This window comes from Halichoerus grypus, chromosome 13, assembly GCF_964656455.1.
Source record: "Halichoerus grypus chromosome 13, mHalGry1.hap1.1, whole genome shotgun sequence".
NCBI lineage: Eukaryota > Metazoa > Chordata > Mammalia > Carnivora > Phocidae > Halichoerus > Halichoerus grypus.
Genome location: NC_135724.1, coordinates 87,136,549 through 87,162,498, shown reverse-complemented (window position 1 = coordinate 87,162,498; position 25,950 = coordinate 87,136,549). Strand labels below are relative to the sequence as shown.

Genomic DNA, 25,950 nt, shown 5'->3' with positions numbered 1-25,950 from the left:
GCGCCCTAAAAAGTTCCAATTTTTATACTGCCTTGTCATGAACCCTAATTCTTCTAAAACACTATATGAGACTGACAAAACATATCTGGGCTACATTTGGCCCTTAACCAATAATTTGGAACTCTGTTCTAGAAAGTTGGGGGTGAACTCTTTTCCCTCCCGTATCTCAATTTAATGAGCATTAGGATTATTGTTAAATGATACAAATAAACGATGATGAGTTTTGCCAGCAAATCTGGACCGGCCTGGGTATTCTGGTGGTTTTGTACAAAGTAGAGAACCATTGGAAAAAATATGGATGAAAGCCTTTGACAAGGTCCACAGCTTTGTTTCAATGTCCTGTGGTATTACAAGCAGACACTGGTATTCTTTTTGGCAAATGTTCACTGAGGCCTTACTCTGTGTCGGGCCCCATGTAAGAAGCCGGGCACACCGCAGTAAGCAAACCATCATCGCCTCTCCCTTCATGGAATTCCCAGTCTATTGGAGGAGATAGACAAGAACAGAGAAACCAGTCAAAGAGGGTAATTTCAGAGAGTGGTAAATTTTGTGAGAGAATTAGAAGGGATCACATGATTACATGGGAGAGGGACTCTGAGGATTTGACATTAGAATCAAGATCTGAAGAATAAGAAAGAGAGTCATGGGAAGAACTACATAGGGGAAAATCTTTCTCAACAGAGTTAACTGCAGGTGCAAAGGCCCTGAGGCAGGGACAATCTTCCAGTGTTGGTAGATTCAAAGAAGGCCAAAGGATAGTGTGAGGGGCAAGTGTTGGGAGGGGAGGTTGAAGATATGGGCAAAGGCCAACCACTCAGGGCCTAGGAAGCCATGAGAAGACATCAGATTTTATTCTAAGATGAGTGGGAAATCACTGTAGGGTGAGTCAGAGGAGTAACAGGATCTGATTCGTTTTTTTAAATAAGCTTTTTATTTTTAAATAATTTGGGATTTACTGAGATTTGCAAAGATGGTACAAAGAGTTCCCGTATACCTTTCACTCAGTTTCCCTTTAATGTTAACATCTAACCCAACCATGGCATTGCTCTTCATTTTTTAAGACACCTAAATCATAAAGAAACATTGGATCAGAAAATATTACATAACAGGGGTGCCTGGCCTGGCTCAGTTGGTAGAGCATGCAACTCTTGATCTTGGGGTTGTAAGTTCAAGCTCCACGTTGGGTGTAGAGATTATTTAAAAATAAAAATTTTAAAAAATTAGGTACATTATTACCTAGAGAGCATTTTCTCCTAAATAAGGTCTGATTTTGGGATGCCTGGGTGGCTCAGTCGGTTAACTGTCTGCCTTTGGCTCAGATCATGATCCCAGGGTCCTGGGATTGAGTCCTCCATTGGGCTCGCTGCTCAGCTGGGAGTCTGCTTCTCCCTCTGCCTGCCACTCCCCCTGCTTGTGCCGTCTCTCTCCCTCTCTGACGAATAAATAAAATATTTTTAAAAAGAGATATGATTTCATTTGAAAAAGATCCCTTTGGGGGTGCCTGGGTGGCTCAGTTGGTTGAGCATCGGACTCTTGATTTCGGTTCGGGTCATGGTCTTGGGGTTGTGAGATCGAGCCCTTCATCAGGCTCCTTGCTCAGCGGGGAGTCTGCTTGGGATTCTCTCTCTCCCTCCCCCTCTGCCCCTCCCCACCCCATGCTCGCTCGCTCTCTCTAAAATAAATAAATAAATCTTTAAAAAAAGAAAAAGAAAATGATCCCTTTGGTGTCTGTGGGGATAATGGACTGGTGGGTAAGAGTGGCAGTTGGAGATCAGGGAGGGGGCTGATGAAAAATGTGGCATCACTGCTCCGAGCTTCCATTTCCTCATCTGCAAAAGTGGGGATGATATCACACATCTCAGAAGGTTGTTGTGAGAACATCCTTCCAATGTACTTGGGGAGATAATAGTAACAAAGTGGCAATGAAGATGATGATAATAGCTAGCATTTATTGAGTGCTTACTGTGTTCCAGTCTCTGTCCTCATGGCCTTCCAGGCATGATTAGGGAGCGCAGATTCTTTGGAATGTTCCCACCAGTCTCTGACAAGGAGGATTTACATGTGTCTTTCAAAATCTCTTGAACCATCGTTGGCCCTCTTGGAGTTTATGTTGATGTTGGGTGTGTCTCTCTTTGAGACGACCTCAAATGTACTTCCATCTAGACTTACTCAACAGAGAAATTGTGATGATTATCACCTTGCTAAAAGTCCCTTAGTTTCACAAAATGACTCACTGCGCAAGCTCTCCCAGTATCTGGAGAGTGGATTGCACTGTCATTTGGAACTAAGTCAGGCAATGGGAGGCTCACTTTAGAGCAGGGTCTCACAACCTGGGTACTGTTGACATTTGGGGCCAGATCACTGTCTGTTGTGGGGGGGCTGCCCTGTGTATTATAGGATGTTTAGCAGCATCCCTGACCTTTACCTGTTAGATGCCAGAAACACGCCCCCTCCCCAATAGTGACATTTGGGAATGTCTCCAGGTACCACTATATGTCCTCTGCAAAGTCAAAATCACTCCCTCTCCCATCCCCCCTGTTGGGGACCATTGCTTTCAAGCATTTGGGGCCTGTGACAAATGGCGTTCAAATTGTTTTGTTCTTCTGTCACTTTTAACCCTATGTGTTAAGTGTTTTGCCCGAGTAGCTTCTTTGACTACTAACAGCCATCATTTATTGAGAATTTACTCTGTGTTACGCATTGACCTAACTCTCGCTTTATATATATATCTTCTGGTTTCATTCCCACTTAATGCACAGGATAAGTCATTATTCCCATTTTATACATGGAGAAATCAAGGGTCAGAGAGACACACAGCTAAGAAGTGACAGAACCTAGGTTTGAACCCAAATTTGTCTGACTCCAGGGGCCACAATCTCTAACCATTCTGCCATGCTGAGCCTCTGAAGACAAGCTGTTAGAAAATCACCAGGGGAAAAATATTTTATAAACAATATTTTATAAAAAATTTTATAAAATATTTATAAAAATATTTTATAAAAATGCCATTCTAGTATCAAGTCGGAGAAGCAGAATGGAGTGAATTTGCTCTGGACTCACAGATTGGAAAAGCCAAGTTCTAGTGCAAAGTCCACAGGTGATTCACTGTGTGGCTTTGGGCAAGTCACTAACTTGACTTCGTAGGTGAAACATAAGCCCAGCCCTGCCTTCCCTCATGTGGGAGAGATGGCCCTTTGAGCAATAATGGTGCCTCCCAGCCAGAGAGTGCTGGGACCTTGTACTATGTGTTCATGTTTACTTTCATCCTCAGTAACACTAGGAAGCACAGCCCTCTCCCCTTTTTAAATTGAGATGAAGTTCGCATAAAATGAACCATTTTAAAGTGTACAATTCAGGGGCACCTGGGTGGCTCAGTCGGTTAAGCATCTGACTCTTGGCTTCGGCCCAGGTCATGATCTCAGGGTCGTGAGATTGAGCCCCTCATCAGGCTCCACACTCAGCATGGAATCTGCTGGAGATTCTCTTTCTCCCTCTCTCTCTGCCTCTGTCTCTCCCCCCCATGCTCTTGCAGGCGTTCCCCCCCAAAATAAATAAATAAAATCTTAAAAAAAGATAAAGTGTACAATTCAGTGGCTTTTTGTACAAACATCACCTCTATTTAGTTCCAAAATATTTGCCTCACCCCCAAAAGAAACCCCATACCTATTAGCAGTCACTCCCTATTCCTCCTTCCTCCCAACTCCTGGCCCCCACCAGTCTGTTTCCTATCTCCCTGTATTTGCCTATCATGGACATTTCATCTAATTGGAATCCAACATTACGTGACCTTTTGTATCTGGCTTCTTTCACTGAGCATGATGTTTTTGGGGTTCATCGACATTAGCAGGTGACAGTACTTCATTCCTTTTTATGATCGAATAATATTCCATTGTATGGATATGCCACTTTTGTCTATCCACTCATCCGTGGATGGACATTTAGGTTGTCACAGCCCTTTTTTTTCAGATGAGGGACATGAGGCCCAGGAAAGTTAAATGTCTTCCCCAAGATCACAGAGTAAACAGACAAGCTGGCAGGTTTGGATTTTAAATCATGAAGACCAAACTGTCTTTTACCTGTTTTACCTGTAATGGACATTTCCTAACTCTGGTTGATGATGAAATTTTTAAAATTTTTTTTGAAAGAGAGAGAGCATGAGTAGGAGGTTGGGGGTAGGGGCAGAGGGAGAGGGAGAGAGAGCATCCCAAGCCGCAGGCTCCATGTCCAGTGCGGAGCCCGCCGTGGGATTGATCCCAGGACCCTGAAGTCATAACCTGAGCCGAAATCGAGTCAGACTCTTAACCTACTGAGCCACACAGGTGCCCTGATGATGAAATATTTTTAATGAACTATTTAAAACTTAGAGCAAGTACAATTTGGTGATTTATTTTTTTTCTATTTTTTTTAAATTTTCTTGGTGAACAGTTGAAAGCTTAGAGCAAAGCTTGGATGATCTTGTTCATGCTCCAGAATTTAACAAATGTTAACATTTGGTCATATTTGACTTAGACTTGTTTTTAGGTAACAAAAGAAATGAAACATTATAGCTGAGACTCCTTTGGAACCCTTGCTCCATTCTACTCAATTCTTTTCCCCCTCCCCAGAAGTAGCTAGCCCAAGATTGTTGTGTATATGGGTGACTATGTTTTTTCCCGATTTACAACACGCAAACAAGTTAACGATCAACAAGGAAGAAAAACAACAATCTTAACTCCCAGGGGCAAATGGAGTGCATTTTTCAAAAAGCCAGATTTATTCAATTTAGAAGATTGCCTTTGATTCTGAGGGTCGGGCTTTCCAGCTTTACTTATATTAAAATGTCCTTCCCAGTATGAAATGGTGGCGATAGTGACAGATAGCTATTTTTTCAATGTCCCATTTGGCAAAAGAAAAAAATCCAATAGTGGGAGGGTAGAGAAATAACTCAGGCATGGTTTTGCAGTGGTGGAAATGAATGAAAGCAAGCAACACGGAGCAATATGGGTATATCTGGAAGCTAACGTCAAGGGAGCAAAAAAGCCAGTTGGGGAAGGATTAGTTCTGTAGAAGACTATTTACATAAAAGTTTAAAATGACAAAACAGCATTGCATATTTAAGACAGTGTTTTTCAAACTTTCTGGGGGCCACATGGTGCCGTAAGAAAGATCTCTCATGAACCGATCCGGTACACACACACACAGATGTAACACCCAGGCGGAAGTTTCAGAAGACAGTACTGACCTTACTACACGTGATATACTCTTATTATTATTTTTTAGTCCTATCTTACCCTAGTCTATCCTAATTTTTTTTTTAATTTTATTTATTTATTTGACAGAGAGAGAGAGAGTGCACAGCACGGGGAGCGGCAGGCAGAGGGAGAAGCAGGCTTCCCACTGAGCGGGGAGCCTGAGGCTCGATCCCAGGATCCTGGGAACATGACCTGAGCCAAAGGCAGATGTTTAACAGACAGCCACCCAGGCGCCCCTCTATCCTAATTTTTAAAATGCTGGTTGTGTGGGGCGCCTGGGTGGTTCAGTTGGTTGAGCTTCCTACTCTTGATTTCATCTCAGATCATGATCTCAGTATTGTGAGATCGAGCCCCACATCCAGCCCCGTGTGGGGCTTCATGCTCAGCAGGGCGTCTGCTTGGGATTCTCTCTCTCTGCCCGTCTCCCCATTCTCTCGCTCTCAAATAAATGAATGAATCTTTAACAAATAAAATAAAATGCTGGTGGGACCCTCTAAATTGATTTTACAATCCACTAAAGGGTTGCAACCTGTGGTTTGAAAAATACTGATTTAGGAATATACATGATGTAGTAAAGGCATAAAGACACATGAGAAAAATACATATCATATTCAGGAAAGTGCTTCCACGTAGTAAAAATATAAAGACCACATCATATTTAGGAGGAAAGGAGAAAGGAAGGAATTGGGGACAGGTATACACTGAATGCAATTTTCTTTCTTATGTTTTATTTTCTAAATGGGAAGGTGGTTATGTGGGAGCCTGTTATATTTGTGTTTAAAATCAACTTTATTGGGGCTCCTGGGTGGCTCAGTCAGTTAATCGTTGTCTGCCTTCAGCTTAGGTCATGATCCCCAGGGTCCTGGGATCGAGCCCCTCGTCAGGCTCTCTACTCAGTGGGGAGCCTGCTTCTCTCTCTCCCTGCCACTTCCCCTGCTTGTGCTCACTCTCTGTCTCTGTCAAATAAATAAATAAAATCTTTTAAAAAATCAACTTTACTTAGGTACAACTTAGGTATGATAAAATGCACCCATTTTAAATGTACAGTTCAATGAATTTTGACCAGTGAATACAACCATGGAAACACCACCCAGTAAGATATAGAATATTTCCGTCGCCCATGAAATTTTCTCCATGCCCTTTGTAGTCAGTCTGCCTCCACCCAGTTCCTGGTAACAGCTGATTTGCTTTCTACCATGACAGATTAGATTGATCTTTTCTAGCGTTTCAGATAAATGGGATCACAGAGTGAGCATTTTCTGTGGCTGGTGTCCTTCACTCAGCACAATGGTCTTAAGATTCATACATGTCGGGCGCCTGGGTGGCTCAGATGGTTAAACGTCTGCCTTCGGCTCAGGTCATGATCCCAGGGTCCTGGGTTCGAGTCCCGCATCGGGCTCCCTGCTCAGCGGGGAGCCTGCTTCTCCCTCTGCCTCTCTCTCTCTCTCTGTCTCTCATGAATAAATAAATAAAATAAAATCTTTAAAAAAAAAAAAGATCCATACATGTCATGTGTGTCAATAGAACATATCTTTTTATTTCTGAGAAGTATCCATAGTATGGATAGATAAGAATATGTTTATCCATTCGCCTGTTGGAAGGCACTTGGGTTGTTTCCAGTTTGGGGGCTTAATATCATTTTTTAAACACCTGAGATGGTTATTAAAATATATATATATATATATACAGGGGCACCTGGGTGGCTCAGTTGGTGGAGCATCTGATTCTTGATCTCAGCTCAGGTCTCAATCTCACAGTCGTGAGTTCAAGGCCTGGGTAGGGCTCCATGCTGGATGTGGTGCCTACTAAACAAACAAACAAATAAACAAACAATTTGAGATAGCTTTAAAAAAAGAAAAAGAAAAAGGAAACACAAAGAACAAAAATAATAATAAACTCTGTGACATCCCCTCTCCCCATATTATTCTGGCAATTTTTTTCTGGTGTCAAACCCCAAGCCCATGCTTCCTCGCCAGCAGCAAGGCCATGCTTCCTTGCCAGCATGCTGGAAAACCACTGAGTGCTGCCCACTGCGCAAGCTGACGATGGGGCAACGGGGCAGAGAAACCAGTGCTCCCTGGAGACCATCTTGGTTTTAGCACCGACCTGGCCTCTTCTCCTGGGAAGTACTGACTGCAGTAAAGGGGCTGCTGGCTTAGTTAGAAAGCCTTCTGTGGATCTCGAATTTGTGTGGCCTGGAATGCCTGGCCCTAGAGCAACCTTGCTGAGAAGCTGAGCCACACACATGGATGGTTTCCGGAATAAGTGCTTTCCACTAGCCTTTCCGTCTGCCCACACACTGGCCCCCACCCAGCCTGGCCAGGAAGCTCTGTCCAGATTTCGGGGCCCTCCAGAGCCAAGCCAGAGCAGGGCCTGCTTCAGAGCAAATTGTCTTTTCTGCCTATGAGTGTTCCAAGCTTATCTCCTCTTCACAGCCTGGTAGTTAGGGGAACACTGTGGCCTTGGAGCCATTTGAGAAACAAAGGCTAACCCTGGGGAGGCCAGAGGGGCTGTGAGGGGGTTCAGAGCAGCCAGTTCCCCAATATTGGCCACCCTGTCTCTGACTTCCCCGCCAAAGGCCATTCTCTGCCACTTCCAAGTCAGCTTGGCTGGTGCTTGCCTATTACCCGGACCCAAACCCCTGTCTGTCCCCTTAGTAGCTGGGTGGTCTTGGGCAAGTGACATCTGAGTCTCAGTTGTGTCATCTGTGAGGTGAGAATAGTGCAAGACTGAACGAAACCATGTATGTGGGCTGCTTCACATGGTACTTAAAATACAATATCATGGCCTGCATTTCCCAAAATTGGCCGTGACAATATTTCCAGTCCCACTTGCTCTTCTAGAACCTTACCACTCCCCTACCAAGAGATGGGATCCAGGTTCCTGACCCTTGAGACTGGGTAGGACCATGTCTACACCAGAAGTCACTCCACGGCTTCCGAGGCTGTGTCTCAGAAGGTACGATAGGCCATCCCACTCTCTCCTGGCCTGAAAGAAGTCAGACAGAGAAAGACAAAGATGATATGTTTTCATTTATGTGCTGAATCTAAAAATGCCGAACTCAGAGAGAGTAAAATGGTGATTACCGGGGGCTGGGGGAAGTGGGGGAAATGGGGAGATGTTGGTCAAAGGATACAAACTCCCAGTTCTAAGATAAATCAGATCTGGGCATTGAATGCACAGCATGGTGAGTACAGTTAATGATGCTGTATTGTATCCTTGAAAGTTGTTAAGAGAGTATAGGTCTTAAATGTTATCACTACACACACACACACACACACACATACACGCACAATTATGTGATGGAGGTGGTAACTAACCTAATTGTGGTCATCGTTTTGCAATATATACATGTATCTAATCATCACTTCTACTCAAACTTATGTATGTTATACGTCAGTAATATCTCAGTCAAGCTGGGGGAGAGAAAGGTAGTCCAGCTTCCCCTGACTCTCTCTTTCTCTTGGGACACTCGCTCTGGGAAAACTGCCACTCTGCCGTGAGGAAGCCAGGCTACGTGCAGAAGGCCCGTGTGGATGTTCTGGCTGCAGGTGAGGTCCCAGTTAACAGCCAGCACTGACCATCACACACACAGGGGAGTGAAGAGTTTTCAGATGAGTCCAGCACCCACAGAGTCCTCTGAGCACCCCCAGTGGATGCCAAGTAGCGCAGAGATGAGGTGTCCCCACGGAACCCTGCCCAAATTGCAGATTTGCGAGCTGAATAAATGAGCGTGATTGTTTTGAGTGTTCACTATGTTTCAGGGTGTTTTGTTATGCAGCAATAGAGAACGAGGACACACAAACAGCCACAATAATCCTCATTATTGATGTCTCTCTTTTGCTCACACTTCACACTCCCCATCCATCAGCAAATGCAAACACATCCCAGATTCAGTCCCAAATCCAAGCCACTCCCATCTCGTGCCTGCAGGACCAAAGTTAACTATTTCTTTCTTGGGAGTGGGGCGGGGGGAACCTCAGTAAGAGCTTTATTGGTTGAACGACAGAAACAGAAGTCAAATGACTACTTATTAATGTTCACCAATGACCCGTTGTAAAGGAGATGAGGATAAACTGCCAATCTCAGCAAAACACATAAACTAACTTTTCATCGTTGTATATATTAAGTCCTGTTGCTTCCATATGTTTTACCGAATTTTACTATTATGTAGCTATAGTACTTAGAAGGTCCTGTCATCATTTTGTGGACATGAACTGTTCACACTGTTGAATACTACCCAGCTAGCCATCGACGTCTTCAGTGTGACACACTGATCTTTCCACTGCACTATGCTCTGGGAATATGTTTCAAAATTAACTATTTCTACTCTTGCCTTCCTGCCATCTCTTCTCCACCTGGCAGGCAGGAACCAGATCTTAGAAAGAGAAATAGGATCATGGCCCTCTCTGCTTCCAAAGACTCCCATGGACTCCTCTCAAACTTGGAGTGAAATCTAAACTCCAAATTGTGGCCTACAAACAGTGGTGTGTTCGTAAGTCCCTCTCTAAGAAAAACAAAAACAAAAACAAAAAAAGCCCTGATTTACAGTGCTGGCCAATTTTCGTGGTGTAAATACTCTCACCATGGTCAGTTTCAAGCTACCAATGCAATGTCTTGGGAGTTGGTATGAACTGCTTTGGCAGGCTCTGCATCACATCTCCAGCCTAGGTCCCCACCACATTCTCCCTTGCTTGTCACTGGTAGACACTCTGGCCTCCTTGCTGTGCCTTAAACATCTCAAGCATATTCCCGTCCTAGAGCCGTGCTTAGACAGAAATGCTTTTTCCTCCAGATAATTGTTCCCTTGCTCCATTCAAGTCTCTACTCAGCTGTCACCCTCAGCTGTCAGAGAGGACTTCACTGATCACTCTGCCTAAAATAGCCCCCTTCCCCAACCCTTCCATCATGCTCTCTCCCCTTACCTTGCTCTATTTTTCTCCATGTCACTCTTCATCATCTGCCATTGTATTATGTCTTTGCCCATTTTCTGTCACTGTGTGAGCAGGGGTCTTGTCTGCTTGGTTCACTGCTGTTTTCCCAGCGCCTGGCACATACAAGGGGCTCACTAAAAATTTGTTGAATAAACAAAGGAACTGAAGCTATTAATAGTATAGGTGCAAAATGGGGACAATAATAGTTGGGGGCAGGAGTCAATAAAATGATCTAGGCAAATGCCTCACACGGCACTTGGCTCCGAGGAGGTGTGCATTGTAAGGTTGCTATTTACCTCTTGTCACAGGTCTGGCTGAGGCCTACAGGGCAGCATGTGGGGACAGTGGGGAGCAGTGGCCATCTGTGGTGCATCCCATGGGGCAAAGCAGGCCTCTGCCTTCCCCTGGAGTGTCCATCACCGCAGGGTAAGAAAGCAGCCCCTGGGGCCTGGGATACTCTCTATGGCCTCGCTGCTTCACAGGTTAAGGAAGGTTGAACACCAGAGTGATATCTGGGGCTTGTAAAACCTTGCTTATTTTGATGGTAGGGAACAAAGGGCTCTTTACTGATCTTATATTCCAAAGTCCCAAATCAGTGTTGCAATATCAGCAACAGAAACACAAATTAAAAGAATAATCACCCCCCTCCCGCCAAACCACCACTCATATTCTTCCTCTAGTTTTATTTTGTAGTTATGCTTAAAAATAAAATCTTTTACTGATCTTTTAGTGATAGCTACTGAAATGTTTATAGGCGAAATGACATGATGTCTGGGATTTGCTTTCAAGTAACCCTTTTGCAAGCTGGGTTTTCCCAAAGCAAGTGTGGAGGTGGAGTTTGGGGTGCAAGATGTACGTACTGCTTTGAAAATACACAATGATTATTTATTGTTCGGTGTAAAAAGGCAAGTTGTAGAGCAATATATAGAATATAATCCTATTTTTTAAAAAGATTTTATTTATTTATTTGACAGAGAGAGACACAGTGAGAGAGGGAACACAAGCAGGGGGAATGGGAGCGGGAGAAGCAGGGGGAGTGGGAGAGGGAGAAGCAGGCTTCCCACCGAGCAGGAAGCCCGATGTGGGACTCGGTCCCAGGACCCTGGGACCATGACCTGAGCCGAAGGCAGACGATTAACGACTGAGCCACCCAGGCGCCCCAACATAATCCTATTTTTTAAAATAAAATTATGAAGATATTGTATATCCTTGTTTGGGTAGAGAAAATTTCTGGAAAATATCAAGAAACTGTCAACAGGGAGGAGTGGGATCGAGTGTGGGTAGGTGTCTATATTCTTCTTGCCACCCTTTTGCACTATTTTGAGTTTTTAAAGTATTAGACCCACATTTACTTACATAATAAAAATTTCAAGTTAAAATGTTTGCTACAATTGTTAGTGTACCTTTTAAGAATATTTAGCAATTTACTGTCCATTTTTAAAGAATGCAAATCATACGTGCGCTACACACTGAATTGTGTCTCCTTAAAATCTGCATATTGAAGTCCTAACTCCAAGTACCTCAATGTGGCTGTATTTGGGAATAGGGTCTTTAAAGAGGTATTGTAGGTAAAAGTGACGTCATTAGGGCAAGCCCTAATCTGACATGACTGGGGTCCTAATAAAAAGAGATTTGGACACAGATGGGTAGAGAGGGAAGACTAGGAGAAGACATAGGAAGAAGGGGCCATCTACAAGCCAAGGGGAGAAATCTCAGAAGATACCAACCCCACTGACACCTTGATCTTGATCTTCTGGCCTCAGAACTGTGAGAAAATGAATGTCTGTTGTTTAAGCCACCCAGTCTGTGGTACTTTGTTATGGCAGCCTAAGCAAAGTAATTCAGCATGTTAAATATTTGGAAAATATAGAGAAGTGGAAGAAATAAAGTCACACACAATTCTACCAGCCAGCAAACCCACCCACGGGAAACAAGGGGCTCTGACCACTCTTCTTACCTCCTCACTCAGGATGGGGGAGGCATTTCTGGCCTGTTGCCTTCAGAAAGTTGGGAGGGATTTTGCATTTAATGAGCCTCTTTTGGGTGCCTGGGTGGCTCAGTCGGTGAAGTTGCTGCCTTCGGCTCAGGTCGTGATCCCAGGGTCCTGGGATCGAGCCCCACGTGGGGCTCCCTGCTCAGCGGGGAGTAGGCTTCTCTCTCTGCCTCTGCCCTCCCCTTCCCCACCCCCCACTTGTGCATGCGTGCACTCACTCTCTCTCTCTCTCTCACTCTCTCTCTCAAATAAATAAGTAAAATCTTAAAAAAAAAAATAAAGACCCTCTTTCAACACAAACTGGATGGCATTTGATGTTGGCATTTGATGTTTTCAGATTACAGTGGGTTTTTGGTTAAAAGGAGATGCTTCTCCTAGAAGGTGACAAAAATCCACACCACAGAATTTGAATGTGACCTGATTTAGAGGAGGGGTTGGCAAACTTTCTCTTTAAAGGGCTAGATAGTAAATATTTTTGACTTTCTGAGCCAGTCTCTGTTGTAACCACTCAACCCTGCCACTGTTAACAAAAGTAGTCACAGACATGTGCCAGATCCATGCGCCTATGCTGACAACCCCTCGTTTGGAGCAGTGAGTTACTTCTAAAATTAAATTTAATATTTTAATTAGAAAGGACGATCTTAAGGAGGAAGTCTCAGTTGGTGCTGCTAAGTCGTTAACAGTGTCCTAATCCTGATAATCTCTTCTTAATAAAGAGAAATTAGAACTCAGGCCCAGTCTTTAGGTGAGAAAATACCCAGTTAGAATTTAAGGACATTGTTTTGTCTTCAAAGTATATATATGTACAGTTATTTTCTATTTATGGCAAGTGACACTGGATTTCCACTTCTGAAAATTTTCTTTTTAAAATAGATTTTAAATACAAGAATTGCAAGTTGATTAAATATGTTTAATATGTAATAATACAGAGGGCATAAAGATATGGCAAACGTTGTGAAGAAATCTGGAAAACACTGGCTTTTGGAATACCTGGTACTTTTATTTTATTTTTTACTTTTAAATTTCTGTCTTTTGCTTTAATATTCTAACTAAGTAGTCCCTTTTTGGGGCTGCTATAACAAAACTATCATAGTCTGAGTGACTTATAGACAACAAATATGTATTTTGCACAGATCTGGAGGCCAGAAGTCCAAGAGCAAGGTGTCAGCAGAATGGTGTCTGGTGAGAGCCTGCATCCTTGTTCATAGACGGCTGTTTTCTTGCTGTGTCCTCACCTAGCAGAGGGGTTGACAGAGCTCTGCGGGGTCTCTTATAAAAGCACAGATCCCATTTATGAACCTCGATTTCTTTCTCTGTACACTGGGATAATTAGTGGCATCTACTTTGGTGGGAAGTGGAGAGTTAGAGTCAATAAGGCAATTCATGCAGAGGGCTGAGAGTCTGCGCAGCACCAGCAAGAGTTCAGTAAATGGTAGTTGTCATGGTGACATGGTGACTATGTTGTTTCAGAATGATAAAGGGAACTTCAGGGCAATATAATGTAAGAGCAGTGGACTTTGAGCCAGAAAGATTTGGTGTAAATGTTACATTGCCCATTAATTAGGCCAGTCACTCTGGACACATTAAACTTCTCAGCCTTAGTCTTTTTTTAATCTGCAAAATGGGAACAAGGTCCAAATGAGGTTAGATAGAGAGAGCTCCTATCAGGACTCTTCAGGACTCTTCATTTTTTCTATTAAAAAATATCCATTGGGCATCTGCTACGTGCCAAGCACCATTTTGTGTTCTAGGACTATGGCAGTAAGCAAAACAGAACCCCTCTCCTCCATTCCAAAAAGATAAAAATTATTGCCCTTACGCAGCACTTGGGGGAAGGTTGGGGTCAACAGACAGGATAAATAAGTAAACTATATAGAATGTTGTAGGGTGATGTAATGAGGGAAGGGGGATAGAAAATTGGGAATTTTATTTGCAAGAATCAGGAAACTCACGTCCAGGTGGCTTAAGCGAAGAAGCTAACTGCTTATCTGAATGAAGAGTGCATGCATAATTAAAAAAAAAAAAGAACATTCAGGGGTGGCTTGATCCAGGAGCTCAAATGATGCTAACATGGCTGGCCTCCCTCTGTGCCTCCACTCAGTTTAGCTTCCTTTTGTGCTAACTCCACTCTCATCAGATGCTGCCCTGTGGGTGGAAAGATGGCTGCTAGCAGCTCCCCACTCTCACAACTCCAAGACCAGCTGAGAAGGGACTCAACTCTTGGCTAACAGACGGAACAAAAGTCGGGGTCGGACTCTTCAGTGGTCCAAACTCGGGTGGCAGTCACTGCGGCCAGGGACATGTGAGGCTCTCTGATTGGCCAGGGCCAGGTCACATGACCATCCTGGGCACCGGAAGTGGAATAGCTGTCCTGCAGAAAAAGTGAACCACTGGGTGGGGGGGAGGGGCACGTCCTGCAGAAAATCAAGGTGTTGTTCCTTGAAGAAGGGTGAAAAGTTGGGGGTGGGTGAGTAGAGAAACAGAATAGGTGATCAGTAAATGGCTGCTGAATTTGAAGATAGTGGTTGGCCTCCTTTCTCCAAATTTCTAACCCGGCTATCCTTGGCTGAGCCAGAAAATTATTTCTGAAAATTGTCCAGCAGTTCTGACATCTCCTGCCAAAAAAATGTATCAGGATATAAAGGCCCAGCTGCTCTATTAATGGGCCTGGCAGGAAGATGGACAGGTGTGTTGTGAGTAGAACTGGTGCCTGGTGAGGACAGGAAAGAGAGGAGAGGGAAGAAGGCTGAGCTGGTGGGGGGGCAGCTCGAACCGCTCTTCATCCTCTCCAGCCTCAGGCCTGATCTGAAAAGGTGGATGTGTCTGCTGCATGTCTTTAGAGAAAGCAGGAGGCACCCGGGTTATAGCAGAACTGGGGTTGGAGGCCTCTGACCGGAATAAGAGATTAAGAAGAGGGCTGGACTCCAGAGGCCAGGCAGGGCAGCAAAACCCTGCAGGAGTCAGCCTGGAAACTGTTTCCTCCTTGCCAGGCTTGAGAACTCTCCCTGGTAACCTCCAGGTAACACCGTTCTCCCCCCATGCCATACCCAGGGCATAAAAAATAAGAAAATAAAAGACAAAGAGAGATGTATACCATAGGATTAATTTTGGCTGCATATAACAGACACTTAGGCACATATTACTCTGTTTTTTCTCTCATATGAAAACAGGTTCATGGGTGGGCAGCTCAGGGTTTGCGTGGGGGACCCACAAAGTCATCAGAGACCAAGCTTTGCTAGCTTTTCTCTCTGCTCTCTTTTGAGTTGGCTTCAGATCTCAGGGCTGCTGGAAAGTTTACTCTGCCCACTCAAGGGAGGAGCAAAGCAAAGGGTGTGAATGTGTGATTTTATTAAAGTAGGAACAAAAATACTCCAGTGCACCAAAAGGGCCAAGATGGAGTGTTAACACTTCTTTCTAGTAGCCCTCATTTCCTACCTTAGTATCTTGCAACTTGCAGGTGTGCAATAAATATTGCTGATGAATTATATCTCCCTGTCTCCTCCAACACAGCGGCAACCTCCTGCTTGTACGGAAAACTGAACACGCAATAGTCACAGCTAAGATTTATTGCACACTTTACTTCAAGCCAGGCGCAATGCTTATAGAAGCACCTTGCATGCCTCTTTTTATTTACTAGAAAAAAATTTTTAGTTGTGGTAACGTGTGTTATTATTTAGTAATGATTTTAAACATCAGGGATCTGAGGCCCAGAGAGGTTAAGTGACTTGCCTAAGGTCACACAGTAAGTGGTGGATCAGGGACTTGAACTCTCATTTGATTGACTCAGAAGGTCCTTTTCTTAACTATTAGGTGATCTTGCTCCCTTGATTCTCAAAATCTATGTCAGGAAATGTGTGTAATATTCATGGCAATGTCATCAGAGCTCACACTCACGGGAGGCTTATTTTGTGCCCAACTCTGTTCTAACTGTTTTATGTGAACTATCCTGTGTAACCCTCCCAAACAGTCCTATGAGGTAAGGACTGTAATTAACCCAGTTTACAGATGTGGAAGCTGAGTCATAGGGGAGTTAAGTAAGTAGCCGTTGAGTGGCTGAGCTAGGATTCAAACCCAGGCAGCCTGGCTGCAGAGCCCAGAGCAGAGGCTGTCAGCACCTCCCTGCCCTCCTTCCAGCAATCACCTTTCTGTGCAAGCCCATCTGACGCTTCAAACCTCCCACCCCACGCTTGCACAACCCCAAAAGTAAGTACCTCCTGTGATTTTGCAACTTAGGCACCTCACCTGGCTCCCTCGGGTCCCAGACCTCCTAACTGCCGGCACTTGGACTTGGCTCTGTCCACCAGGGCCGGCTCAGCAGGTGTGGGGGCCAACGAGAAGTGCCGGGAAGTTAGCGTGGCAGCATCCCTCAGCCAATGACTGACAGAAGTTCTTGTTCTGGAGGATAAATACCCCAGCCCCCTCACCTCTGGGATAACTCTGAGGCATGTTCTATGGTTCCCAGTGCTCCCCAGCAGGAATGAGTCCCAGCTGCCCATAGTGGTAATTTGCTTGGTAAAGTGCACCCTTTTATTAACTTCCGTCCTTTCCTACTCCCTCCCTGGTATTTCCTGGAATCACCTCTCAAATAAATAATTTGCAGTAGAATCCTTGTCTCTGAGTCTCTTTAGGGGAAACTCAAACTAAGTAGAGCCTGAAGTCCTAACCACGACACACTGCCCATACACATCAACGTTGTTTGTGATTGCAAACAAAACAAGCAACTTAGGAAAAAACCCTGGAGGTCACCTAAACAGGGAACTGGCTAAATCAAAATCAATTCTATGGTATATATTCTGCTTTGCATTTAAAAAAAAAATTTTTTTTATGCTCTGGGCACGCTGTGGGGGGAGAACTGTGTTATCTGTGGGTTGCCAAGGAAAGTTCTCGAGTGCAAGTGTGTATGGTGTCATGTACATATGTGCGTATGTGCATATGAGTGTGCGTTTGCATCTTCACAGACCTCTTAGATGGACCACTTCCACGCCATAAAAACTTGCCTGAAACTTCAAGGTCATCCAGTCCAGCAAAGAGCAGCCAAGCTTTGACTAAGACCAATTTCTCTTTTCAAACAGCCTAACGGGAAGGGCATCTATTGATAAGATCAGCACAAACGAATTTGCCATTTGTTGTGAGTTTTCAGAGTTCAAGCCAGAGCACCCCCAGCTGTTCTTGTGGGTTTTCAGGGGGAGGGTTTCTTTCAGAGATCTGAGGCTGGGAAGAGGAGGGTGGAGGAAGGAAGCTGATGTAGCTTAAACTAGCCGCTGTTGTGGGGTTCTTGTCAACCTAAATTTTACAAAAGTTTTTTCCAGGTTATTTAGGGGTGCTTTGCCAAAGACTGACTCAGAGAGGTGACAATCCCAGTTTGAGGCCCAGGATCGGGCATCTGTCAGGCCTGGGATCCAAAATGTCAGCTGAACTGGTCCTTCCACCTAAGAGAAAAGACCTTGCCTCAGACTTTTCTCTCTCCCCTGAACAGAGCCCTTTCTCAACACCAAGGCCTTTGTGTACATTATCTAATCCTCACCATAACCTATGAAGTAGAAGCACTCTTGTTATTTCCATAACATGTATGAGGAAAATGGGGCTCCCAGAAGTGAAGTAACTTATTTGCTCAACGGCACTCAACATTGGCTACTCAGCAGAGCTGGGATTTGAGCCCAGGTCTGCCTTCCTCCAAAGGACTCAACCCTTCTCAGAAGCTGGGGGTGAATGTGTAAGTCAGCTTCGCTGCATAACAAATAACCCCAAGATTTCAATGGTTTACAACACACACACATTTCTTGCTCTGTGCTTCTGCTGGGCTCTGCTCAGTGCACCTTCTCATTCTGTGCCCTGAGGAATATGTCCATTCTTGTGGCAGAAGGGAAGCCCACCAAAAAGAAGGAGAAAACTCTAGCAACACTCCCTTAAAACTCTCTCCTGGATGTGATGTGCATCACTCCCCCTCATATCCTATTGGCCAAAGCATGTCATGTGGCCAAGTGGGGGCAGTGACATACAATCCTTTTACAGGGAAAGGGGAAAGAGTGAAAAACTGAGAACTATAATACAGTTTACTATGTCTGCCTTCTTTTTTTTTTTTTAATTTTTTTATTGTTATGTTAATCCCCATACATTACATCATTAGTTTTAGATATAGTGTTCCATGATTCATTGTTTGTGCACAACACCCAGTGCTCCATGCAGAACGTGCCCTCCTCAATACCCATCACCAGGCTAACCCATCCTCCCAACCCCCTCCCCTCTAGAACCCTCAGTTTGTTTTTCAGAGTCCATCGTCTCTCATGGTTCTTCTCCCCCTCCGATTTCCCCCCCTTCACTCTTCCCCTCCTGCTACATTCTTCTTCTTCCTTTTTTCTTTCTTAACATATATTGCATTATTTGTTTCAGAGGTACAGATCTGAGATTCAACAGTCTTGCACAATTCACAGCGCTTACCAGAACACATACCCTCCCCAGTGTCCATCACCCAGTCACCCCATCCCTCCCACCCCACCCTCCACTCCAGCAACCCTCAGTTTGTTTCCTGAGATTAAGAATTCCTCATATCAGTGAGGTCATATGATACATGTCTTTCTCTGTTTGACTTATTTCGCTCAGCATAATACCCTCCAGTTCCATCCACGTCGTTGCAAATGGCAAGATCTTATTCCTTTTGATGGCTGCATAATATTCCATTGTATATATATACCACATCTTCTTTATCCATTCATCTGTTGATGGACATCTTGGCTCTTTCCACAGTTTGGCTATTGTGGACATTGCTGCTATAAACATCGGGGTGCACGTAGCCTTTCGGGTCCCTACTTTTGTATCTTTGGGGTAAATACCCAGGAGTGCAATTGCTGGATCATATGGTAGCTCTATTTTCAACTTTTTGAGGAACTTCCATACTGTTTTCCAGAGTGGCTGCACCAGCTTGCAATCCCACCAACAGTGTAGGAGGGTTCCCCTTTCTCCACATCCCCGCCAACATCTGTCATTTCCTGACTTGTTAATTTTAGCCATTCTGCTATGTCTGCCTTCTTGGTCACAAATATTAAGTTCTCTCCCATCAGCACTTAAAATACTACCCTACCCCTTCAAGGAAGACACCTCAAAAAGTCACATAGAGTCGTGATAGAAGGCTTGGAGTCTAGGATCTTGTGGTGGTCTCTGCTTCATTTGCTAAGACATTGTTGTCTTTGAAAACCTCTCCTGCAGGGTGTTGTACCACCTAGGAGGAAGGAATAGGCTGTCACAGTTTCAGCCTCCTGTTGGGCAACCAGTGGAAAGGCATTTCGGTAGCAGGAGAGCTAGAAGACCAGCCAGGCCAGTCAGAGCAAGAAATTCCAACCACCACCACCACCACCACCACCACCACCACCTACAGTACACTTCTTATGGGCCAGGCAGGATGTTAAGAACGGTGTCTCATTTTATCCCCACAATAATACCTTTTTATGATTTTATCCCATGCATTAGCATTATCAACCCATTTTACAGATATGAAGACCGAGGCTTAGAGAGCTTGACCCCAATTTATAAATCATTCGCTTGACCATTGAGATAAGTCATCCCTGCTTATTCTGCATGGTGGTTTATGGTCCTGAGATATTAACCCTTTAATTTCTATAGCTGCCATCTCCTTTCTAATGCCTTCAGTGCCATATGAAGTGGTCTAACACTCCCACCAAGCTCTTCCAGCAATCCCACTGATCTTTTCCTCCCCACTCTATTCAGTCTACCACTTGTCACTCTGAGCATTGGCTCTGTATTAGTTATAATACAAGTTTAGTTGCTTTAATAACGAGATATTAACTAGTAGTTACTGAAATAATATAGAAACTTATTTCTCTTTCATATAAAGGTATAAATAGGCAGCCTTGGGCTAAATGGCAGCTCTATAATTATCAGGTACCAAGGCTCCTTCCATCTTGTTTTTCTTCTATTTCTGGTATGTACCTCCCCTCTTGTGATACATTATGGCTGCTATAGCACCTGCCATCACATCTGCATTTCAACCATGGAGAGCTTGTAAAGGGGGAAATGAAGGGTATGTCTCCTACTTTCAAGGATACTTTCTAGAACTTATACATACATCTATTTACATCCCATTTGCTGGAAGGTAATCATATGGTTATATCTTGCTACAGTGGAGCTATGATGAAGTGTAATCTCTATTCTGGATGGCCTTGTGTGGTTTTATTACTAAAGGAAGAAAGAAGCACAGATATTGGGGAAAACTTTCTAAGGAGGGTCTCACCAAGCCTGTTGGTGAGATGGGCTTGCATTTCTCTTGGGCCTTCTGCCTTTTACCCAATGCCAGCAAACTTTCAAAGGCCTCCTCTGGCTACACTTAACTCTGAGGTGAGTCCGACAAAGGGCTTTCTTGATCTGTTGCTGTGCAGGGTTAATCCCATGAGTGACGTGTTCATATTGTTGCTCTGTTGCTTGCTGGCTGTGTGACTTTGGGCAAATAACTTCACCTCTCTGAGTTTCAGTTTTTTCCTCTGTAAAATGAAGGTCACAATAGTGCTTACCTTATACAGCTATGTGAGGGGATGGATAGGATGACAGATGGGGTGTTTAGCCTGCTACTTGGCTCTGAGCACTCAACACAATTTAACTATTATTACTTTTTTCCAGTAATTTTTAAAAAATAGAGTATCTCGGGGCCCCTGGGTGGTGCAGTGGGTTGAGCATCTGACTCTTGGTTTCAGCTCAGGTTGTGATCTCAGGGTCATGAGACTCTCTCTCCCTCTCCCTCTGCCTCTCTCCCCCCACCCCCAGAATAAATAAATAAATCCTTTTAAAAAAATAGAGTGTCTCCTTGATCAACTGTTTAAAAAAGTACCACCTATTAGAAATAGAATGTGAGCCATATATGGAATTTAAATTTTTCCAGTAGCTACACTAAAAAGGTGAAAAGAACAGTGAAATTAATTTTTTAAATTATTTTTTAAAGCTTTCATTTATTTATTAATTTAAGTAATCTCTACACCCAGTGTGGGGCTCAAACTCACAACCCTGAGATCAAGAGTCCCATGCTCTTCCGACTGAGCCAGCCACGTGCCCCCAAAACAAGTGAAATTAGTTTTAATATTATATTTTATTTAACCCAATATAGCCAAAATATTTCAACATGTAAACAGTATAAAGAAAAGTATTCATGAAATATTTTACCTTCTTTTTAAATGCATGAGGCTTTAAAATCCAGTGTGTATGTTACACTGAGAGCACGTGTGTATGTTATGGACCAGCCACATGCAAGGGCTCAGAACCGTATGTGGGGAGTGGCTGCTGTATGGACAAGATAAACTCATCCTTCTCTGGTTCTGTCTCTGTGTAGAGCCAAAGAAACGTTATTATGCATCCAGATCACTGGGACCTTGGCCAAGTCAACCGCCGGAAGCTTTCAGAATATTTATAGGTAACCGATTTCTAGAAAACAGAAAGTGAGACTATCTCCAAGCCCCACCACCTTCCTTCAATCTCAGGGTCACTACCTCAACTACTGTTTTCTAGAGACCCAGCAAAAAGGGTCTGACAAGCAGCAGTACGTGCATATGCAAATGTACAGGAAAAAGTCTGGAAGGATTCTTACCAGGTTGTTAAAAGAGTGGCGCTTAGGGATAATATCAAAACACAGTTTATAGTAATGCCGCCGATTTTTTCCATTGAGAATGTATTCATGTGTTACTTATATATAAGCAAAAGGTGAGAGAAAGAGAAAGGTAAAGAAATGTAACCATGATTTGGGGTAAATCTCTAAGAATTTAAACAGAAAACAGGGCAGGTGTGGGGACTCTGGTGCCAGCCGGCCCTGCCACCTACCAGCTGCGTGTCCTGGGGCAAGTTTCTTTTTCTTTCTTTTTTTTTTTTTTTAAGATTTTTATTTATTTAACAGAGATAGAGAGAGAGCACAAGTAGGCAGAGCGGCAGACAGAGGGAGGGGAGAAGCAGGCTCTCGGCCGAGCAGGGAGCCCAATGCGGGGCTCGATCCCAGGACTCTGGGATCATGACCTGAGCCGAAGGCAGCCGCTTAACCGACTGAGCCACCCAGGCGCCCCTGGGGCAAGTCTCTTATGCTCTCTGAGCCTCAGTTTCTTAATAAAGTGGGGATGATAAGGGGACGTGCGTCACTGGGTTGTTTTGAGAATTAAGTGAATTGAACATGTGTAGGGTGTTGTGATCATGCCTGGGACAGAAAAAGTGCTCAAAAAATGTTTTTGTGCTTTTTGGTTGGGAGAAGGTAGCAGGAAACTCTCTTGGTGCATGTGAGAGCTGCAGGATCCGCGTGCGGAGTCTGGATCTGCTGTTAACTAGTTTGTGTGAACTTGGGCCTATTTTATACGAATACTAATTCTACTATGAACAACAGCAATATATATATTTGAGTACTTGCTATCATCCAGAAACTTCCCATGTTTTATTTCACTGGATCTTCACAACATCCCTGTGAGGCAGATGCTATTATCATTTCCCTTCTACAAATGAGGAAACAGAGGCTTGCCCAGGACCAGGCAGCTCCTAAGTCCCAGAGAAGGGATTTGAGCTGAGGGCCGTCTGCCAGATGCAAGAGCCTGAGGCGATGCCCATTGTACCACACTGCCCCATCTGTGGGTCTTGCCCAGTTTTGCTGCTCTGTGGTGCTGGGAGGTGAGTTGCATGCTGGGAGCTGAGCGTTCTGATTTTGAGCACTAGTTCTGTTGAGATTCTGGACCCTGGAGTTTGCCTATCAGTTTTGTCATCAGTAAAATAGGGCCAAGAAACGCAGTGCCCTGCCTTTGAGGGTTTTCTTGCCAGCTTTCTCTAGGGCTTCCTTTAGACCTTTGCTACCTCTTTTTATGTCATCGTCCCAAACACCTCACTCATGAGATCACGATGAAGATCATAGGACGTAAGTGGAAGATCTTTGGGATGCTTCAACAAACAGCACCGGGCTTCTAAGCCAGACTATCCAGGAGGAGGAAAAAGGAGGTTGTAGGGAGGGAAATCTGAATCTGATCACATTAAAGAATACACATGGGGTTTTCGAGAGAATGGTGACTTTTGCACAGAATCTCAGGAGGGAATACTCCGGCGCATACACGCGTATGTCCTCACATAGACAGGCTGTCTGAGATGCCCTGGCGGCCGACCTTCCGGGGAGTGGGGGGGGGGACAAGGAAGTTGTTAAATTATCCAGCTGTTCTGTCTAAATATGCTGCACATCTGGTGGCCTGGAAACCTCTGGGTGACTTCTCACTTTACAGTCACTGTTTTGTTGTCTGGACTCAACCTTAGTGCTCTAGAGGAGGAAAAAGGAAAAAACAAAAGAAGAAACACCGGTAAATTAGAGGAAAGGGGGAGGGGAGAAAGCAGAGAGAGAGAGATTGAAAGAGAGAGAGAGAGAGAGAGACTGACAGATGGAGATACTCAGAGAGAGACAGATACAAGCATGCAGAGATGGACAGAAAGACAAAGGGAGGAAAGCAGATGGGGGGTGGGGGGAAGAGGGAGAAAGAGAGTGAGGGAGAGGAGACCCAAGCAGGGCGATGGAGAGAGATAAACATTGACAGAGATAGAGAAATTCACATAGAGACAGAGACATAAACACAGGAAGAGATAAAAAGATGAGATAGAGAGACACACAGAGAAAGTCAGACACGACTGGAAAGAGTGAGAGAGAGAAAGATACAAAGATTGGGAGTGGAGAGACCCACATGCAGAGACAGAAACAAAGAAACACAGACACACAGACACTCAGACGTACTCCAAGTGACAGATTCGCATAGAGAGATGGGCTGCCCGGCCACTGAGGAAGAGAGGGACAGAGGTAGAAAGGGACAGAGAGATTGAGATGGGCAAAGACAAATACACATACAGAGCAGAGACTAGAAAGAGACAGAATGAGACAAACAGAGAAAAAAAGGCAAAGAAACAGATCCACAAGGAGAAGAAAATAAACCATTCAAACAAAAAGAGCCATCAGGATTTTCTGTTCTGCCAAAAAATCTTGGGAGTCAGAATGTGTTGTGTCAGGGCCTTAATGCAAAACATTAATCTCTCCAGAGGAAAGAGTGGGCTTTAAAAAATGGTTTTCATGTAAGTAATTGCTCCCCAAATGGGAAATTATTTTATTCATTTTTGTCTTTTCTCCATAGAATATCAGGACCTTCTGAGGAGCAACCAAAGACAGCATTTGAGTGTTTATCTACTTTCCACAAACATCTAGCATCAGTGGCTTCTTTTTCACAGGAGAAAAAAGTTTCTGGACAAGAATGAGGCCTCTTGATAAACACTGGGGGTGCACAGAGTGGACTGCCATGTAGAAAGTGCTAGAACAGGGAATGCACTTCCCTTGCACCTCTCATGCTGATGGACGATTAGTAGTGGCTTCCCAGAGTGCTGTGTGCGAAGGAGTTCTGAAACCACATCTCAGGGAGAAGGAATGCTGTGATCCATTATTGATGTCTGCCATGGTCTGGGAGGGGACAGTCATGGTGGCCATTATTTGCCATTCCTGTACCAGAATCTAGATCCTGTGTGAAATATTGGAATAAGAGTACAAATGGAGGCCCACATACCATATGTCTAAATATATTACAAGTTAAAATCGAGTTGCACCCGTGGCCTGGACTGTGTTCTTACTCACGCCCCAGGCGGCCCACCCCTGGGATTTCCCTGTCAGCCCACAGACTAAAGGAGTTGAGCACTTCCCTGGGCCAGCCTCACCACCACAGTCCTGAACGGCAGCTGGACATGCAGGGCAGGGCAGGGTGAATGCAGGTTCCAGGCCTAGAATGGTGCTTGGGGTGGGGCCTCACCCAGGCAATCTAACTCAGGCTTCCCAGGCAGTTCTAAGCACCTCTTAGTGTATTTCCTGAATAGAGGAGCATAGTTAACTGGGGAACATGGTCCAAGACACTGATTGTAGGTGATTTGAGACAGCCTCCTTTGAACTGAAGCAGCCATTTTACCCTCAGTGCCCGGCTTAATGCCTGGCGCATAGATTGCACAATAAGTATTTGTTTTAAAAAATGAATTATTTAAATATACTTCTTTGTATATGAGTTCACTTGAGTCTGTCAGGTCCTACAACTCAGTGATCCCTCCTAAAAGTGAGTGGCCAGGGAGTGCTGTGAGGAGGGGGTGCTCTTTCTGTTTTATACACAAGGTCAGCAAAGGACTCAGTGGCAAAGTGACATTTGAGCCAAGACTGAGGGAAGTGAGGGAGGAAACCATGAGGATATTTGGGGAATGATGTTCCAGGCAGTGAAAATAGCCAGTGCAAAGGACCTGAGGCAGGACTGTGCCTGACATGTTTGAAGAACAGTGAGAAGGTTGGGGTGGCTGGAATGAAGTGAGTGAGAGCCAGAACAGCAGGTGCTATTGCTCCTGTAGGCCTGCATGGCCATGTTAAGGGCTTTGGCTTTGACTCTGAACAAGATGGGGGCCATCAAAGGATTCAGAGCCTAGAACTGATTTACATTTTAAGAGGATCCCTCTGGCAGAAGGTACATTGGAGCAAATTATAGCAGAGAACTTCCCTAATCTGGGGAAGGAAACAGGCATCAAAATCCAGGAGGCACAGAGAACCTCCTCAAAATCAATAAAAATAGGTCAATACCCTGACATCTAATAGTAAAACTCACAAGTCTCAGAGACAAAGAGAAAATCCTGAAAACAGCTCGGGACAAGAGGTCCATAACCTACAAAGGTAGAAACATTAGACTGGCAGCAGACCTATCCACAGACACCTCGCAGGCCAGAAAGGACTGGCATGATATATTCAGGGTGCTAAATGAGAAAAATAGGCAGCCAGGAA

General features: G+C 44.4%; 3 long non-coding RNA genes across 4 annotated transcripts in view; 2 read left to right on the top strand and 1 right to left on the bottom strand.

Annotated features, from left to right (window-relative positions):
- Positions 1–25,950, top strand: part of LOC144379941 (uncharacterized) — a 120,050-nt gene that overhangs the window by 58,159 nt on the left and 35,941 nt on the right. The window lies entirely within an intron of this gene.
- LOC118527919 (uncharacterized) lies at positions 6,747–12,311 on the bottom strand. Of its 2 annotated transcripts, none has more exons than XR_013443511.1 (4): positions 12,123–12,311; positions 10,157–10,299; positions 8,094–8,219; positions 6,747–7,036 (listed from the first exon to the last, which is right to left on the bottom strand). It is a non-coding gene; the product is annotated as an uncharacterized LOC118527919 (long non-coding RNA). The 2 variants fall into 2 exon arrangements; XR_004913344.2 differs by having other exon boundaries at positions 10,157–10,278.
- On the top strand, positions 12,685–24,753 carry LOC118527917 (uncharacterized). Its single transcript, XR_004913341.2, has 4 exons — positions 12,685–12,749; positions 13,088–13,151; positions 13,292–13,340; positions 24,287–24,753. It is a non-coding gene; the product is annotated as an uncharacterized LOC118527917 (long non-coding RNA).